Source organism: Podarcis bocagei (genome assembly GCF_964188305.1).
Source record: "Podarcis bocagei genome assembly, chromosome: 5".
Taxonomy (NCBI): domain Eukaryota; kingdom Metazoa; phylum Chordata; class Lepidosauria; order Squamata; family Lacertidae; genus Podarcis; species Podarcis bocagei.
In genome coordinates, this window is record NC_138129.1 from 54444317 (window position 1) to 54463763 (window position 19447).

At 40.6% G+C, this 19447-nt stretch overlaps 1 protein-coding gene across 1 annotated transcript in view; it reads left to right on the plus strand.

The window, feature by feature from the left end:
• MAST2 (microtubule associated serine/threonine kinase 2) overlaps window positions 1–19447 on the plus strand; it is a 155514-nt gene that overhangs the window by 27646 nt on the left and 108421 nt on the right. The gene's annotated exons all lie outside the window — the stretch shown is intronic.

The window sequence follows — 19447 nt, forward strand, 5'->3', positions numbered from 1 at the left end:
CAGTACATAGTTTAAATAAATTCCTTCCAGTAGCACCTTAAAGACCAACTAAGTTAGTTCCTGGTATCTGAAGAAGTGTGCATGCACACGAAAGCTCATACCAAGAACTAACTTAGTTGGTCTTTAAGGTGCTACTGGAAGGATTTTTTTTATTTTGACTATGGCAGACCAACACGGCTACCTATCTGTAACCAGTACATAGTTTGTTTACCTAGGAGGAAATAGAGGTGTCGAAACAAGGCCTAAGGCTGCTGCTGGAGATAAGAGAAAATTGTAATTTTATTTACCGTATTTTTCGCCCTATAGGACACACCAGCCCATAGGACGCACCTAGTTTTCAGGGGGGGGATCAAGGGAAAAAATATGACCCCCCCCACCCCGCAGCTGTGGGAGCAGTGGACAGGCTGCACGCAGCCTGTGCGCTACTCCAAGACCTTCTTTCTGCTTTTGCGGGAGGTGGCGGAATTCCCCCACCGCCCGCAAAAACCCACAGGAGGGAGGAGGGACTGAAATGGCCAGTCAGTCCCTTTTCCCTTCTTGGGGAAAAGGCCCCAAGAGCGGCGCGCTCTTTAAAGGCTGTGCGGCTCCTACGGGCTTTTCTACGAGATGGGGAAATTCCCCCACCTCCTAGAAAAGCCAGCAGAAGCCGGCACAGCCCCTTTAAAGAGTGCATGGCTTTTGCCTGCTTTTGCGGGAGGTGGCGGAATTCCCCCATCTTCCGCAAAAGCCCACAGGAGGGAGAAGGGAGGGACTTGGACAGTCAGTCCCTTCTCCCTCCTTGGGGAAAAGCCTGCTTTCCCCCACCGCCAGCCTCAAAGCCGGGTTGGAGAGTAGCCGGAAGGCGTTGCGCGCCTTCCCGCTGCCCCCCATCCTCTGGGGCTGGCGATGGGAGAAGCATTGCTTTCCCCCACCGCCAGCCTCAAAGAGCAGACTCTCCTGGCTTCAGCGGAAGCAACGTGAAGCCTCCGGAGCGCAGGCTTCGGAGGCTTCGCGTTGCTATCGCTGAAGCCAAGGTGCCTGCATTTGCCCCATAAGACGCACACACATTTCCCCTTCATTTTTGGAGGGGAAAAAGTGCGTCTTATAGGGCAAAAAATACGGTAGTTAAAGAATTTTACTCTGCTGGAAAGGGTTTCCAGCATAGGCTATAAACATGAGAGTCCCTGCACTCAGGTTTACTGTCTGAGAAAAACACAACACAAAAGGTAAAAGGACTTTGTAGGGAGGAGACAAAAAAGAAACTCAGCCCTAGTTACAAAGTTGAGCTATTGTAAACACAATGAAGGAGTTTGGATTCTTCTCCCTCTAGTATTCAGTGATGGTAGCTGGGGGGAGGGGCTCATGCATGAAGCTGTATCCGTGCATGATGGAGGTTGCCTGACTCCTGCCACTCTGCAACCCTCCTCCCGGACGATTTCAGTGCTTCCACACTTTGTGTTAAAGCATGAACTGTTATTAATGGACTTAGGGTAGGGAGGGTGGTCACAAATAGCAGATTGCAAGCTTGGCTGAAGAGTTCTTTTCTATTTGCTATGGTGCAAAGTTGCATGGAATACAGATCTTTGATTTGCTAGTAGAAACTGAATAAATCGTTTGTGGGTTACCTAGATCAGAAGCTCAGGCTAAGGAAGGAGCGTGCCCAAGAAATACTCTGGACATTTTTTTCACATGGGCATGTTTGATTTTGTGTCTATGCAGATGCAAAGCAACTTGAGTTGTTGGCTGCTGCTTACTGATTTGGGAAGCATTTGTTGATATTAAGGTCTAGATGAACTGAAGTAACATTAAAGGTCTATGGTAAAGATCTACATTAGTATAGGAAGAGAATAACAGGTAAAGACCGATGGGTTACCTCCAGAACTTAAACGAAGTCAATTTTCTTCAAACAAACTACCATATTTTTCGCCCTATAGGACACACTTTTTCCCCTCCAAAAATGAAGGGGAAATGTGTGTGCGTCCTATGGGGCGAATGCAGGCTTTCGCTGAAGCCTGGAGAGCGAGAGGGGTCGGTGCGCACCGACCCCTCTCGCTCTCCAGGCTTCAGGAAGCTCTGTGCAACCCTCGGGAGACCAGCCCCAAGAGTTGCGCAGAGCTGCCTGCAGTCCCGGGCTCAGCACAGCTCTGTGCGGCCATCGGGAGCGGGGCGCGAAGCAGTCCCGGGCTCAGCGCACTTCTCCCCATCGCCAGCCCCACAAGCTCGGGGACAGCGGGGAGGCGGAGCGCGCCTTCCCATTGTTCCCCGACCTGGTTCTTCCAGCCCCGCACCATTATTCCCCCAAAAAATACTATGTGCGTCCTATGGGCCGGTGCGTCCTATGGGGCGCAAAATACGGTATATTCAGCATTAACCACAGTGTCTTAGTTTGGGAAACACACAAACTGTATTGATGCAAATGTGGAAGCAAAGATTTCCAGACTCTTGGCAACATGGGGGAGGAGCATGAGAATCTACTCTAAGACACCATATTTACTTGAATCTAATGCTCACCTTTTTTGGCCAAATTGCAAAAATTAAGGTGTGCATTAGATTTGATGGTGCATTACTTGAGTAAATATGGTACATTTGGTCTCAGAGGCCTGGCTCCATATACTCTCTGGAACAAGCGCTCTTGTTGCAAAAGTTCCCTCTCTGGTTGCAATAAGTGTCTGATCCTGAGGCCAGCTGAAGTGATATTGAGCTAGAATGGGAGAAAGGAATCTGTGTCTGCTAGTCACTAGGTAACAAATCTATGGCAAAGTGAAAGTTTTTATTGAAGTTACAGGCAGGTAGCCGTGTTGGTCTGCCGTAGTCGAAGTGTGCATGAACACGGAAGCTCATACAAATGACAAACGTAGCTGCTCTCTAGGGTGCTACTGGAAGGATTTTTTTTTTTTATTGAAGAATTTCAGAGATGGAGAGAGTGAGTTCTGGGAGAAAGACGCATGGATGGTGTTGCCAGCCTTCTTGCCCAGTATCTGTGTTTTTGACAGTTGTGTTGCAGATAACCAGAGTAGCAGCCCTGATGGTTCCCATGGCTCCATCTTGATGCTGGATATGCCTTCATAAATGTAAGTTTGTAGAGTTGTAGGAGACTTATCTGGAGCAAGTAGGTTAGTAATGCCACAGGGAGCACTTTGATTACTGTTGCTGTTCATGCTGTGAGCCTCTCTTGTGGTCTTTTTAAAGAACTGGGCACGTGGAAGGTCCTGTACTTTACACTTGTTGAAGAGTTGTCTATGGAAAGCAAAAACACAGAGTAATAGTTCTGTATGAGAATTTTTACATTCACATTGGCTCAAAATGTATGTTTTGCTTAGAATAGGATAGATTTTGGTCTACCCTAGGGAATACCCTCTTGTTAGCAGGGATATATAGGCAACTATAATGTAGCAGTTGAGGGGCCTTGGCTGATACAGGGTTGTATCCAACTAAGTTCTACTCAGAATAAACCCATTGAAATTAATGGACCTGAGATAATCATGCCCATTAAGTTTAATGGGTCTACTCTGAGTAGGACTAGCACTGGATACAACCCATAATCTGTACTATAAAGCTTGTTGATCAACGCATAAGGCGTATGCGAAGGAAAAGGAAGTGACTAGAGGAAACTTTACATTTCTAACCCTGTGCTCTGAATAAATGAAAATTAGTGATTTTGTGAAAACTTCTGTTTAACTTTTATGCTTGCTTTATATCAGCACATGGCTAGTTGAAAAATATTGTCTTCCATATTTTGTTTTTAGAGGCTGTGCACTGCAGACCCTCTTGACATTTGAAGCTTGTAGACACGGTAATAGCTTTGATGGCTGCAGTTTTCTTCAGGCAGAAGTAAGAAAAAACATTGACTTAGGATAGTATTGGAACATAGAGTGCAGTTTCAGCTGCAGCTTTGCCATTTACTAAAAGCCTTGTGAGCCATTTTGACAGTGCTCGGAAATTATGGAACCTTAAGTCTTCAAATGGCTCATCTTTAGGAGTAGAAAGTAGATAACATCAATATATTTGTTCTCTGCAGCACTGCTGTTGTCTTTTTGTATTCTGACAAAGCACCCCCCCCCCCAATTCTGTAAAATAGTTTTGACTAGTTTTTGCAATACAAGCTATCGAGTACTAAGAAATCTATATTGGTTAGCTAAGAAAATTAGAGGCTTTCATTATGAGATACCACTTTTCTTTGCAGAGTTGTTTATATATATTTCTCATGTACTGGCTTTTCAAAGTGTAACTAGCAATGATACTGAATTTGTGAGGAATGCCCTTGTGTTTGAGACCAATACATACCAAGCAAGGTCATATTTCTGACTACAAGTCTTCTTATAACATACATTAAAATAGATGCAGTGAAAATAAAGTTTGGGTTAAAAGAGAGAATTCTCCCTCCCCTTCCCTGAATCAATACAGCATGAAAATATTAAGCTTCACAGATGGACCTTGGTTTGGATCTAGAAAAGTATGAGCAGACCTTAGTTTCCTGTTTTCCCCCTTCTGCTGCACCCCCCCAAACCCGTCACTAGGGGTTGAGGTCACTTAGGAATGCATATAGCAGGGGTTAGCAAACTTTTTCAGCAGGGGGCCTCAGACCTTGTGGGGGGTCGGACTATTTTTTTTGGGGGGGGGGAATGAACAAATTCCTATGCCCCACAAATAACCCATATATGATTCCCGGACCATCCGTGGGCCAGACTGAGAAGGCTATTAGGCTGCATCCGGCCCCCGGGCCTTAGTTTGCCTACCCATGGCATGTAGCATAGGGACTGAAGTGGGAGCTGGGAACTGGCACAAGTGGACAGGGCATTAAGCATGATTTAAAGTGCCTTCTGCTGGCTCAAGGAACCTCCTGAATTCTAACGTGTGTGTGTGTGTGTGTGTGTGTGTGTGTACGTGTGTACGTGTACTGTTCAACAATGTCAATTGATGGTTGTCTGATTAATATAAACTTACTGTCACCAAAAGTTGGAAATAAATCCTTTGAGAGTGGAATCTACAAGGTGCTAATGGAGGATGCCTTTTATGTTGATCTAATTATGTATGGTCTTTTTAATGGTGTGCCCCAAAAAGCTCTAAGTTGGTTGGACATAAATGTTAAGTTGGGCAAGCTGTGTGCACCAATCGTTGCCAAACTGGTGTTCTCTGAAAGTTTCGAATGACAGTAATCCAATACATCTTGTGAGTACCAGGTTGGTTGAATGCTTCTCTACGTGATGCACTTTCCAGGCTTGATTTCTGTGACAAAGTACTATGAGATAGATTTCTGCAGATATTCTAGGATCCATAAAGAAATTAACATATGTAGTTATGGCAAATATGGGGGGGGGAATTGGACATTAGGTTTTGAAGCTGGAATATGTCATCTAGAAACATACCTGTATGCTGCATCGTTGGCAGGTGACACTGATTTAATATTTTACTGACATTTGGTTTGTCAAAGTATATGTGGCCATTGATTTACTCCTCTAAAAATAACCAGAGCAGTATGGTTTGTTTTGCAATTGATTTTTTTCCACTGAAAATTCATATCTGATAGTAAGAAAAGCTTCAAGGAATTGTTAAACACATCTTGTTTTTCTCGTGTGTGTGTGTAAGAGAGAGAGAGAGAAAATATGAGAGAAATATAAAAGTTCATGCTGTGCTTTCTGAAAGCAGTCATGCACTGCCAGCAGGCATTTACTTAAAACAATGTTATACTCTGTTACTTAGTACTGTACACGTAGAGCAAAGCTAACTGCTGCTTCTATTATGTGCTTCTTTTGGGGCTAGAGGATGCTGTTGCTTTAAAATCAAGGACTGACAAGAGTTGTTTTCTGCAGCACACTGGTTCTGCTTTGTACAGTGCTTTATGCAAATAAGCTGCCTGATCAGTCTGCTTGCAGTTAGTTGCTCTGTTGGGTGGCTCACAAAGAATCAGTAGACCTAATTCAGCATTCAGTTGTTTAAAACGGCAGATGGAAGGAAAGGATGGTGAGCTGTGGATTTGTTAACACCTTGCAAAAAAGACTACAGTGATTCCACTGAGGATCAGAATGTTGCTAGTGAATGGATCTGGGCATTATTTGTGCTTAGGTCACTTTATAATGGCATGGTTAGCTTGTGTGACTCCAGTCACAAAGAAGCTGGTGAAAATATGTATATATCCACCCTCTTTCAGAGCCAGAAAATTATATCTGACTGAGACACTCGTTGGTAGCAGCTGTCCTTGCAGGAACAGGAGCTTTTTGAGGAGCTGTTCGTAATAGGCTGAAGTCTGGGTTTTTGTCGCCGTTATTACACTTTTAATAAGTGGAATGACTTGATGAATATCTTTTAAAGTACAGGATTTATGTGATATTTGTCTTAAGTGAATCATTCAGAAAGGAAAGTTGGTTGATTGCTTATTGTTGTGTGTGCTGTTCAGAAGGTGGGATCTGTTGCCTGAAAACACTTTCTAAGATTACTGTACTTTTTTTTTTTAAGATTGCTTCTTTCACAATATTTCCTTTGTTTGCAACTTTGCTTGTCAAGGCCTCTATAAAGCAAGCTGAGGAAGTTCGGTTCACTTTATATTCTGCCTTGTGTCTTAGAAGTTTTTCTTTGAAGTTCTGTTTATCGTATTTTTGCTGCTTTTTCTTAATTTCTTTGGCTTTTAAAATGAGATTTTAGGTCACATGTAGGAAGAAACGTTTTGGATTTTTGTGTTGAAGAGGTGCATTTTGAAAACAACTATATCATGGGGTTGGAAGATACCGTAATACGGAGTGAAGAACATCTATAAGAAATAATGCATGTGCCGCTTCCCTCTGGGATATAAAATGGAAGAGCTTATTTAGGACCGCTCTGTCAATGATGAAAGCAGTGCCAATGAATGAATTCTTACGCATTCAAAACACGTGTTTCGGATTGGAACTACATAAAAGGAGAAGTTAGCTCTCAGCACAGAACTAAAAGAAGGAAAATCATGTCTACTACGTTCAAGGAAGAAGGAGCCCAGCGTACTTGAGACATCAGAAACAAAAGAATATGCTACTGTATTTGAAGACTCTGACATTTGCTTTGTCTGTATAGAGGATAAAGGAATTTTACATGTTCAACATAATGAAATCCCTGTGTGAATGTGGGATTTTTATGTTCATTTGACTAACCGAAGATGTTTTAAAAATGAATGAATTGGGGCACTGCTTTTTCAAGGAAACAAGATTTGGATTTTCAAAGCTTATTGTACTCTCAAGATAAATGCAGCTGTTGTAGTTTGCTCTGCTTGTGTAGGAGATCAGTTTGACCAAAGTAAGGAGAAAATATGAATTGATTGCTTTTGGCATATTGTTCGTGCTTGCATTCCTAGGTGTTTAACCTGTACACACATGTGTGAGAGAGCAAAAACATCTCCATACTGGAACCTAGATTCTCAATAGACTTGAATATGTTGTGACAGTGTCAATAAGGAAGCAGATTAAAGTGTGTGTATATAAGTGATCAGAGGCACTGACTGTTACCCTCCATGATAGAGGAAGCAATTTTTTCTTTATATGCAAAGAAGAAATATTGAAAATAAGAGAGAAAACAGCACAAGTGAGGAACAGGAGAGTATTGAAAGATTTTGATAATCTAGAGTTGCTGAGAGTTGAAAATATGGATGATTCAAGCATTCTACGAAGGAGGGGGTTGCAGGTAAGAAACAAATCTAATTAGTAATTCCCTGCCGGGGTGAGTTTAAAATGCTGTGAAAATTATAGAACTGTCATTCTGCTGTAGAAAAAGAATACAATAAGGCTGTAGCTGCATTTGGAGCTCAGTTATTTTAATGACAACGTTCTAAATAGAATTCTGTTATAGGGTTTTGGAAATGATTTTTGAAGCTGCATTAAAATTCTTGATTTCATGCAGTCCAATGGTGTTTGATTTTAAGGGGAATCAACTTTCCAAAGCTGTATGAAAAATGTATGAAGTCACCCGTTGGCATTGGGGAATATACTTAAATGCTGATGAGCAAAAGTATTTTAGATTCATAAATTAGTATTGTGGAAAGCACATCTCAAGGTTTTCTGATGAAATGACTTATTTGCAGTTTTAGGTATTTCACTGGATCATTTGGGATAAATTAGCCTTAGAACCTTTCTGTCTTAATGAGACAAGACTGACTTTTCTGCACATTTACCTGCGAGTGAGCCCCACTGACCTCTGAATAGTCAAGCGTAGGAGTGTACTGTTAATTGGTGTCAAGTTAAAAATATGGAATTAGATTGAGCCCCCACTTGATTGTGTGGAAATGTAACATTTCTAGAGAAACTTCTGTTTGAAATTTAACACTAGTTAGGGTAAGCCCAGTAAATAGCAATATAGATTTTGAAACATCTCTTGTCTATAAGCAAGAGCTTATAAATTATATAAGATATATTCTAAAATAGATAGTTTTATATAATAAAAATATAATAAAGCATAACTTTAGTTTTTGTTGCCCCACATTTAGTGATATTTGGAGCCAGATCTCATCTGTGAAGAATTTGCCTGAGTGGTATTACTGGGTATTGCTCAATATTTCTACAGTTTTATCCGGAACAAACAGCACCGGAACAATGTAGCAAACTCAAATTTCATGCTTGTCTTTTGAAATCTTGTTTTTGCTAAAAACAAAACAAAACCCACTTTCAAATAGATTGTGTTGATGGATGGTAATCCATAGAATCTTAACATTATTCAGCACAGTAGCACATAGTTCTGCTTACAGATTCCTGAAGGCCAGAGAAGTATTTTAACACTCGTTAAATTTACTGCTTATGTACTGAACAAACCTTTCTGTTGGCATGTGATACGAGTAAGCACAGGCTTGACGTAAAGGTTGCAGCTGGACATAGAATGAAATCTTATAACTTTTGGTTTAAATGCCGTGGTTTATTTAAAACATTTCTACTGCTAGTTCTGGGCACAAGGAATGCTAAGTGTATTTATCTGGACTGCCATAGTACTCTTATCTAAAGATTAGGCTTCTTAATTTTTTCCTGATTGTCTATGTGTTCTCCATTTATGTTGTTTTAAATCAATTATATTTAATTATCATTATGTTCGTTCAGATTATCCAAGTGCTTCGGATGTCTGTTGGGTAATTTGAATAAACCATGGCTTTAAAATGTTTCTTAAATATTAGTCATTATTTCAATTCAGTACAAATTCCTCAGTCTTTTTGTGTGTGCATGGGTTGTTGCAGATGTAAGGTAGTCTTTAAATGGCAGTTAAAGAATCCTCTACATACTTACCTAGAAGTAAGCCCCATTAAATTCAGTTGGACTTATTTCTGAATAAACATGCATAGGACTGTAGTTTATGACTTGCTTTGTCATAGGCCTTAATAACTAAAACTAGCCCAGGGTGGAATTCAGTGTCACACCATGATGAACAAGCATTTCAGTTTGCTGGAAGGAATGGTTCTTGCTATCCTCCTCTCTGTGTGCTGCTCTGCGGGTTCCTTGACCCCCCCTCCCTGAGCCAATTTTGGGGGGCATGGGAGGAGAGAAGGGGAAGCCCTGTTGTGCAAATGGAAGTCTTGCACAGGGCTTCTGCTGATGGAGCTGGTTAGGTGAATCCCACCCAGTTGTTTTTGTTTAATCCAGCATTTTAATAGCTGCTAGAATGGTTGTGGTATAGCAAGTCTGTTATGTTTATTTCAGTGCTAGTTAAGGGGAATATATAGCTTGGAAAGAAACTTTTGTTAAAAAGGGTTTGAGGATGCCCAATAGAAGGGGAAAGTGGGAGAGGGGAAAATATCACATAGCAGAGCAATGCTGTGGGGGAGAATATAGGTTTGTTGCTCTGTACCATGTACTTTAAATTTACTTTAAATACTTAAATTTAGTCAGGTAATGCAAATATTTTCTGAACATGGGGTACCAGTGAGAGTGTTTTAATTCTAGCAGAGGCTTCAGACCAATGCAGTCATGGAAAAGAGGAACTTGTTCTGGTCATTAGTAATGTCATAGGTCCAAAATTGTTTTTTTAACATACTTGATTCATTGAAACAATTTCCCCTTCTGCCATTATAGGGGTTATCTGTATCAAGGATGTGGCATTTAATTCAGGCAATTCAACCATTTTGGATTGCTAAGAGTGAATATGTCTGTGCTTGAGATGGGTACTGTACTTAAAGGTGCTGAAGCAGAAAATACAAATTGTTTCTTTTGATACTTTTTAATTTTTCCTGCCTCTAAGTAAAGAGATAGGTTTTTCCAAGTGGGAAAGAAGCCTCCAAAGTTAATGATCTGCCTCATTCAATTTGACTCAACTTTGAGAGCGATGACCTTCATACTTTGTGGACAGATAATTCTAGGGGCCAGAATGCTAACCCAAATTTCCTGTTACCTCTCCCTTTATCCTTGAAACATACAGTTAAAAGCAAATGCAGCCTGGATGCACTTAGCCAGCTTTTTTCTCCTTCTTTTACATGGAGTGAGTAGTGCCAGTTAAAGTGTCTTGATTTTTAGGCCCTAAATACCCTGGGGATCAGGCACATCCACACTTTCTTTTTCTTCGGTTACTATAGTTTATGAATTATTAAAATGTAAATTCTGCCCTTCCAAGCTTGGCAAAGTGACTGGGTCAGGATTGAGCCCAGTGCTGTCACGAGACGGTAGTGGATGCATCTTAGGTTCCAACAGATTATGGGTCAGCTCAAACAGAAAGGGAAGCTTTGTACTGGTATCCTTTAACATCTGATGACCAGCAGGAGACTGAAGGAGGTTGATGGAAATCTGAATTGTTCTGCCACTGCTACATTCTTGTTTGAAATTGTGGGTTTTCTTGACCTACTACAGAAATTAAAATGTTTCCTAGTCACAAGTGCATTTGCACATAAGGCTAAACTGTTGTATTAGGGCTTGCCTGCTCCCCCAGGGTGGAGCAGCGATAACGAGAGCAAAAGCTTTCATTTCCATTTTTAACTAGCTTCAGTTGAGAGTTATGTCTGAACTGGGACAAACTGTGGTTTAGTCTTCATTATGGTTGATTGAAACAAACCAATTAAGATATAGTTAATGCTTTTGACATAAAACTAAACTGTGGTTAATTGAAAATGGAAGCAACATCTTCCAATCTCTCTCTTGTAGCTGTGTCAGAGGAGGAGAGGGGAACTCATGAGACTAAGTAGTGGCAGTATAAACCATAGTTCACCATTACATCCAAATGCCATTGACTATATATAGAGACACCCTATCAAGCCTCAGGTTCATGGACTCTGCCTCATTCTTCTGCACAGTCACAAGGAGGAATTCAGAAACTAATGCTTCCAATTTCCATTAGCTATATTTTAATGTGTTGCCTGAAGCTTTAACAGTACAGTGGTACCTCTGATTATGAATGCTTCTGGTTACGAACGCTTCAGGTTATGAGCTCTGATAACCCAGAAGTAGCTGCTCCTGGTTGCGAACTTTGCCCCAGGACGCGAATGGAAATCACACGCCAGAGGCCCCATTAGCAAAAGTGCGCCTCAGAATAAGAACGGTTTTAGCTTAAGAATGGACCTCCGGACTGAATTCAGTTTGTAACTAGAGGTACCACCGTAGTTTATCTTAGCCGTTTAAAAAAAACAAAACAAAAAAACAAAAAAAAAACCCAAGCTGCCTTTATAAATCATGTTTAAAGCTGACTTGTTTCAATCAAACTATATAAATAGCAGTTATTCTATATTGGAAGTGAAAGCTTCAGAATTTATTGTGACTGCTCCAGAGGAGAAGACAAAGAGATGGGCAATGAGCAACATCAAGGCCTGCTATTGCACATTATTCTTGTGCTAAATGATGAGCAATGTCTACTGTTAAACATGTGCACAGGAGGAATATTGGAGACTGGGCAAAATTTGCGAAAATCACCTTTACAAGACATTTCACACATGGATTGGGATTACTGAGATAGGGATGCTTGCAAGAGTGTGACGGTAATCATTCAAGTTGATTTTAAGATTTCTGTTTTATTTTGTTCTTTTAATCAGCTAGCTTCTTCTAAATACAGCCTGTCAAGTTTTTAGGTACTCCCAAGTTTCGTGCATTTAGATTTTATTTATTTACTGTTTATAATATTTAAGTAGTTTTCTGCTGACAAGTTAGAGAAGAATAATGTGAGTAGGAAATCAGTGAAAGCTTTCTGTGCAGGATTTCTCTAATGACCTTCTGATTTATCCAGTCCTTTAAATTGCATTTTAAAGTAATACTGTGCACTTGCTTTGTTGCTCTTGATTTGCGTAGATTGTGTTTAAAAAGCAAAACCAATGAGGAAAAGTCTTTATTAGTGTTTTGCTGATGTGCAAAATAAGTTGAGTAAACTAATGTTTACTTTTATTCTCTGTCCTTTCATCTGCACCGTATTGTATCAATGTTATAGACTTGGTTATTTTACTCCCAGTTTGGTGGTGGTAAATAGTCAACAGGGTCCTTGGTAGCCTCTGTTGGTACTGCCAAATAATAATTGCTTGAATCCTTGTGGCCGTTAGAGAAATAGGATATATCACTTCTATTAATATCACCCCAGATGCAGCCATGTTTGTGCCAGAAATCCCTAGTCTATAGCAGAACCAGTTTTCCCTCTTGGCAGCATAATATGCTGCCAGCATGCTACAAAGCTGACTTTTTCTAATTTGCTCTGCTATCCATCTTCGCTATGTAAGAAATCTCACTTGTCACTTTAATGAGAGAGAGCATCTCGCAGGAAGGCAGCATGCATTTTGCTTAGCAAAACTGATGCCTAGAGGCAGAAATTGGTTATCAACCTTGTTGTTGTCAACCCTGCTTATTATTTTTAAAGGACTGAAGAGATCAGAATGTTACATGATACTCCCTTTTTTATATGTTTCTGGTAAGGACTGGAATGGTCTACCTATTCAGATCCTCTGCTTCAAGGTGTGGTTTACTAGCAACAACTTTTTTTGCAGGTGTTTATCCGTTGTCTTACACATCTTAAATGACACATTCATAGTCTCCCTAGCTTATTTTCAGAAGGGACTGATTCCCAATGTTCTAGCCTCCCACAACATTTTTCTGTGTTAGGTATATTGGTGATGCTGACACCCCCAATTCAAATGGGAATTTTGCTAATTCCTGTCTTGAGTGATGCTGGAAGCAGACTAACAGGATTAGTACAGATGGCATAGCAACATCAGTATAGATGATATAGCAACTGCAGTGTGAAAACAGGTCTAGGTTAATAGTTAATATCTCTTCTGTCAGATAGTTCTTATTCCTAATCCCACCCCAACTTCAATATTTTGCTTGTTAAATACCATTGCAGAGGTTTTAATGGATGTGTGTTACAGGCCCTGGTGCTGTGCTTGACTAGAGTTGACACAACAAAATAAATTGTAAAACTGCCCCCTTTGCACCATGTCCTGCAGGAATGCAAATGCATCAGAGCATCATCCACAGTACCTCCCATTAGAGATGCTATCTAACTCTGTATTGGAGTGTGGTGTTTGTCTCTTCTTGCAACTTGTTTGCAGTGACCAGTGTGGTGTAGTGGTTAGTGTTAGAATAGGACCTGGGAGACCAGTGTTCAGATTCCCACACAGCCATGAAGCTCACTGTGTGACCTCAGGCCAGTCGCCATCTCTCAGTCTAATCTACCTCACAGGCTTATGGTGAGAATAATACACAGAGGAAGAGAACCATGTAAGCCAGTGGTTTTCAACCAGTGTGCTGTGGCACCCTAGGGTGCCTTGAATGATGGTCAGGAATGCCGCTGGCAACACTGGCCTTTGTCCCTCTTTCCTTCCCTCCCATCCTCTGATGCCCTCTCGTGTCTCTTCCTCCCAAAGGCTTGAACAGCTGTTCATTGCAGCAACCCTGGCTACAAGCTCCCCAGGCAAATGGTGCCTCTGGGACTGGCCAGGGGGTTCTTCCCAGGCCCCTGTGGGGCAGTGGGAGGAGGCACCTCTCTTTGGGGTAGGAGGGGCAGCTTAGAGACCAGGGGACTCCCAAGGAGAGTGGAGAAGGTAGGAGGCTGAAGGAACACTCCACAAGGGAGTGTGTTCGAAAAGGGGTGAGGGGCTTCCAGCTCTGCAGGCAAGGGGTGCTGTGAAAAGAATGTAGTTGGTCAAGGGAGCCATGGTTGAAAACCTCTGATGTAAGTGACTTCAAGCTTCTTGGAGGAAAGGTGGGATATATAAGCTTGCATAAATAAATGAATAGCAACCCTGCTCAAGTGTTTATTTGTCTAGTGACAATTTCTTGAAATTTTTGCATTTTTTCCTGTTAGAGCAATTTATTTGGTGTCTATCTCCTATTCAGTAGATTCACAATTCCGACATGTTTTGTGATTCATAATACACTACTATCCTGTCAGTTTTTATCTGAGGATTCATAGTATTAAGTATTATGAAGAAACAGATCCAAATAGAAGATAGTTTCTGCTTCTTGTACTTCATATTGTGTGTTCTTGTTCAATCAGTGGATGTGTTTTGAATTTAAGTCATCACAATTGCTGCTATATATGTTATTGAGAGAAATGAGTGGCTGACTTTGGAGGGAAACTGAGATGGCACAGCCATAAATCCAAAGTTTAGGTGATTGAGAAAAGGTAACAGTCCTCAGTTTATTTTAATCAAGTGGCTTAGTGACTCATTTTCCTGGTGTTCTTACTCTTTTGCAATCAGATTAGTTTAGTAGACCAGATGCTGCTTTGGCAAATGAGCTCCTCTTATAATATTATTTGGGTTTTCAATAAGATGATAGCTTGGATGATGAAGGTTGTCTGGCATGTTTCAGCAAATGAGATGTGATGTAAAAGAAATCAGTTGGAACTTGACTGTAGTAGTTGGAGGAAAAAGCTCTTGTGTAGAGGTTTCTCCTTAATACTTTAAAATGAACAAAATAGGACATTGATCTAAACTGAATAACCATGGTCAGCGGTTTGAATGCCCGCAATGGGTTGAGCTCCCATTGCTCAATCCCAGCTCCTCCCAACCTAGCAGTTTGAAAGCACACCCAAAAGTGCAAGTAGATAAATAGGTACTGCTCCGGCGGGAAGATAAACGGCGTTTCCGTTCGCTGCTCTGGTTTTGCCAGAAGCGGCTTAGTCATGCTGGCCACATGACCTGGAAAAACTGTCTGCGGACAAATGCCGGCTCCCTTGGCCTGTAAAGCAAGCTGAGCGCCGCAACCCCAGAGTCATTCGCGACTGGACTTAACTGCCAGGGGTCCTTTACCTTTATTGGGAAGGTAAGGAAAGAAATGAACTTGTTTCAAGACTGCATTTCATAATATGAGTGGGCTCAAGCTTATGAACTAGAGTGCTTCTGTTTTATTTCTAGTTTCACCCCTTTCTCCCAGGCAGATTTAATTAGATTGCTTCCTTGTTGTAGTATGTTCTTCATATTTGAGCACCCTTCTTCGAATAAAGGCTTAACACCCTTATTTGGACATGATAGGAATTATCTTCATAAGGGACTGGTCTGCCTTCTGTACAGCTCTAAATTGCTATTGTTCCCTGACTTTTATATAGATCAGGGATGGGGAACCTTTGGTCCTCCAGATGTTTTTCAACTCCCATCAGCCAAGGGATGTTTTGAGATGTAGTACAACAGCACCTGCAAGGCCCCAGGTTCTGTCTCCGATACATATCTTGGGCTTATGTGTTTATCTTGACTGAGCTGCTGTAGATTTAGGGAGTCAAAGGCAGTTTTTTCTTTTCCATTGCTATGACAGGTAGTGATTGCAGGAGCAGAGTTTGCTTTGTTAGGGCAGAGGCCCTTGATTAGAGGAAATATAGGAGCTTGTTAGAGGTTTATTTTATTAAGAACATTTGTAACTCACCCGTAATCCACATGCCTATTGGGATGGGATACATCAAATAAAACAAACATAAAGGTTTGAGATGGAGTGTTCCCTTCCTTTCCCATTGTCTTGTTACAGCAAGTTTACAAAGCTCAACCTTGCAAAAAAAAAGAAAAAAAAAAGGTTGGGGAAATGGTAGTAATCAAGAGAGACTAAAAGTGGGGGCAGGGAGGGATACTGCATTGCATATTTTGTTCAGGTAAAACTAAAAAGCACCCATTGTATATGGGACATCCCTCTCCCTCTATTCACAGCTTTGAAATTGACTAAAAATGCCTCTTGACAAAAACACCCACATACATAGTTGTAATTTCATGGGCATAGAGAAACATTCTTGATACTTTTGCTACATTTTTGAAACTCCTCTGCCTTATATGTTTGTCAAATACTGTATAGCATTGACTGTGTTTCAGAAGCAAGGCATTTTTTTGACACACAATTGTGCAGTTTCCTGATAGTTTTATTGTATTTTAATTTCTTACCCACTCTGATCCTCCTGACTCAAATAGTATTTGTATTGTTGGCATCTGTCTCCAAAGACAATAGAATGTGCCTCCGGGGCAAAATTTAACCACTGGAGAATCACAATGCCTGCTGTAGCTGTAGAGGCCCATAACTGATAACTACTGCCTCCCTTGTTTTTGTTATGTTAGCAGCCACAAAGTGACCTTTCTGGGGTGCAAGCCCGGGGAGATCCTGGGCTTCCCAGACGACAAACCCTCCCCCCTCGGCCTCGCTGATGTGGTCTAAAGGAAAGCGGAGTAATACATTTGGCACCAGCTTGGCTGCAAGAGTTGCTGGAAAGAGGCATACAAGATGCCATCCCACCATTTTAGGGATGGTTACTGCAGAAATTACGCCTATAATTGGTTTAAAATGTTGGTGGAAGTTCCAAATGTACTGAAGCCTAGATTATTTAACACCCCCCTCCCAATACCTTGTTGCTTCCCACTTTGCTGGCATAAAAGTACAAGAAAGCCCCACGTTCAAGTTGATGTTCTAAATATTTGCTTATAAAAATAATCCCTTGTACTCAGCTGTAAAAAGGAGTAACCCCCCCCCCCGCCACATGACAACAACATGCTCCAGTTGAGTACTGGTGACTACCCAATTGTAAATTTTAATAAATTGGGTGTGCTGGGCTGCTATATTTCTTCCAAAGTGACTAGTACGAGTCAAGTCCCTTGGGGATGTTGAGAGTACAGTAGAGTTGCAGAAAGCAATGTTGTGCTTGATTAAGTTTAGACAGGTGATGGAGTGGTGTAATAAAATCTTTTTTGTTAAAGCTTGTTGTAACATGGAATGGAATGTAACACCCATGGGACTGATTTAAGAAAAAACATGCCCTACACATTGCCTTAAGAGGTGAATACAATAAATGTAAATTAGTTATGCTGCAAACATTGATTTGTCATGAATCTTGATAAATACATACTGTTCTTTTTATGTTCAATATTTCATTTGTAATGCTTGTTTATGTGTACTGGCTATTGTATCTGCAACATGACAAACTGAATAAAAATGAGCCCTTGGGGTGTAATTTAATACTAGATAGAGAGAACCCATTTGCAGGGTAGAAGAGGAATAAGGACACTGAAAATACTGTTGTTGTTGTTGTTTAAAGTGCTTTAGTCTCTCTTCTATAATTCCCAATGAATTATTTTCTCTTTTAGTATTTTATTCCAAGGATCAACTTTAAATTCTATCTATCTGTCTGTCTGTCTGTCCATGCTATTGAGCTACCGTTTTGGATAGTAATTGCGAGTAATGCAGGAGACATAAGACTAAATTGTGCATTAGGAATGTACAACTTATCCCTGCCTTTCTACAGGAAAGTTTATTCAAGGCAGCTTGCGATTCAAAACCAGAATTATGAAACAACAATAAAACAGTAAAAACAAATATTAAAGATAGAATCTGCTTGCAGGGTTAGAACAGGATTTAAGATGCCGAATTTTTCTTTTCTTTTTTTGAGATGCTAGAAACTACTTAACAGATCAGTCTAAAGGCCTGTTCTCACAATGGCCATCAAGATGCCTATGGAAATATTTCAATCTGAACATGAAGTGGATAGTCCTCTCCTTCTATTAGATATTGTTAAATATTCTATTAGGTATAATATCTGTATATTGTTTTGCCTTCTATTAGATATAAGATCTGTATAACATGTTTTGTCCCACATTTTCTTCCACTTACTATGTAGCTTTGCTCCTTTCTACTCCACAGTCTTTCCTTTCTGGTTCACTTGCTGTTTTAGACTATTCCTTTCCTTTCCCTTCCTGCCCTCTGCAGCACTCTGTGCACCCTGAAAATCTGCTCTGGAGGGTCCTCCAACACTCTGGAGAAGATTTTGAGGGTGTGTGGATGGCTGCAGGATGGGTAGAGACACAACATTGGACACAACTTTATGATATTGCTGACATTTGTAAAGTAAAATATCATTATGTTTATGTATTCCTTTTATTATAACTTTATATTTATAAATATATATAACTTTATGCTGCTTCGCCTGTCCTTTTTGTCTCTCTTGTCAACTTACTAATTTGATACCATCTCTGAGTGTTAAAGATTAAGAGGGCCTTTATAATTGGTTTTATATGATATGGCTTATATAGTGGTATCTCGGGTTACATATGCTTCAGGTTACATACGCTTCAGGTTACAGACTCCGCTAACCCAGAAATAGTATCTCGCGTTAAGAACTTTGCTTTAGGATGAGAACAGAAATCGGGCTCTGGTGGCACAGCGGCAGCAGGAGGCCCCATTAGCTAAAGTGGTCTTCAGGTTAAGAACAGTGTCAGGTTAAGAACGGACCTCCGGAATGAATTAAGTACTTAACCCGAAGTACCACTGTAGATCCTTACAAAATTGTTCCTAGTACAACCTTTGAACTCTCTTCTCTCGCCTCTGTTCCTGTTCTGGTGCCCTTTGTCCATTCACTCCTGAGAGCCAGCAGTTGACAGCTAGATTAATCCAGCTAACTAATAATTCACACAGTTGGTTACGTGTGCACAAATGTGCAGAATTAGCTTTAATCTTGGTTTCTAACCCTGATTTAAAAAGCAAACTAATTAGTGCTGGTTCAGACATAATGCTATACCATAGTTCATATTAACAGGAAAAATGGGAGGGAACACACTGACTACACACTCTCAATGCCCTACTAGAGTTAGAAAATAGCTAGAGTTTATGCCTACATTTGACCTGCTTTCAGCCAGGGTGGCATGTAGGCTCATGTATATTGAGCAACTCAAAAATCTGGAGGTATACGTGCATAGTGTTTAAATATATTATTCCTTTGTACTGCTGGAGTAAGGACTGGATTGTTTACTTAAAAACATTCTGTCCGTATTTGTTTCCTAAAGGATTTATTTTCCTTCTGTCCTAAATAATTCCTGGTCAGCTATAATTACTGCTTTCAGTAGGTACATTAGTTTATTGATCTTTTTGAAAGCATGTATCCTAAAGGAAGAGAAGGCTGTATACTTATCTCAGAGTCATGAAAATGTAATAGAAGAAAAATGCAATTGTCAACTTTGCTGAACTGATGCATAGTAAGTAGATAGCTCTTTGGCAGATGACTGGTATCTGTAAGAGATCTCCAATAATTGGCTTCTGTTCACTGGATTTATGGCATTTACTGCCTTCATAAATGTCTTAAATTGCTTTTGTCCAAGTTGAATGAT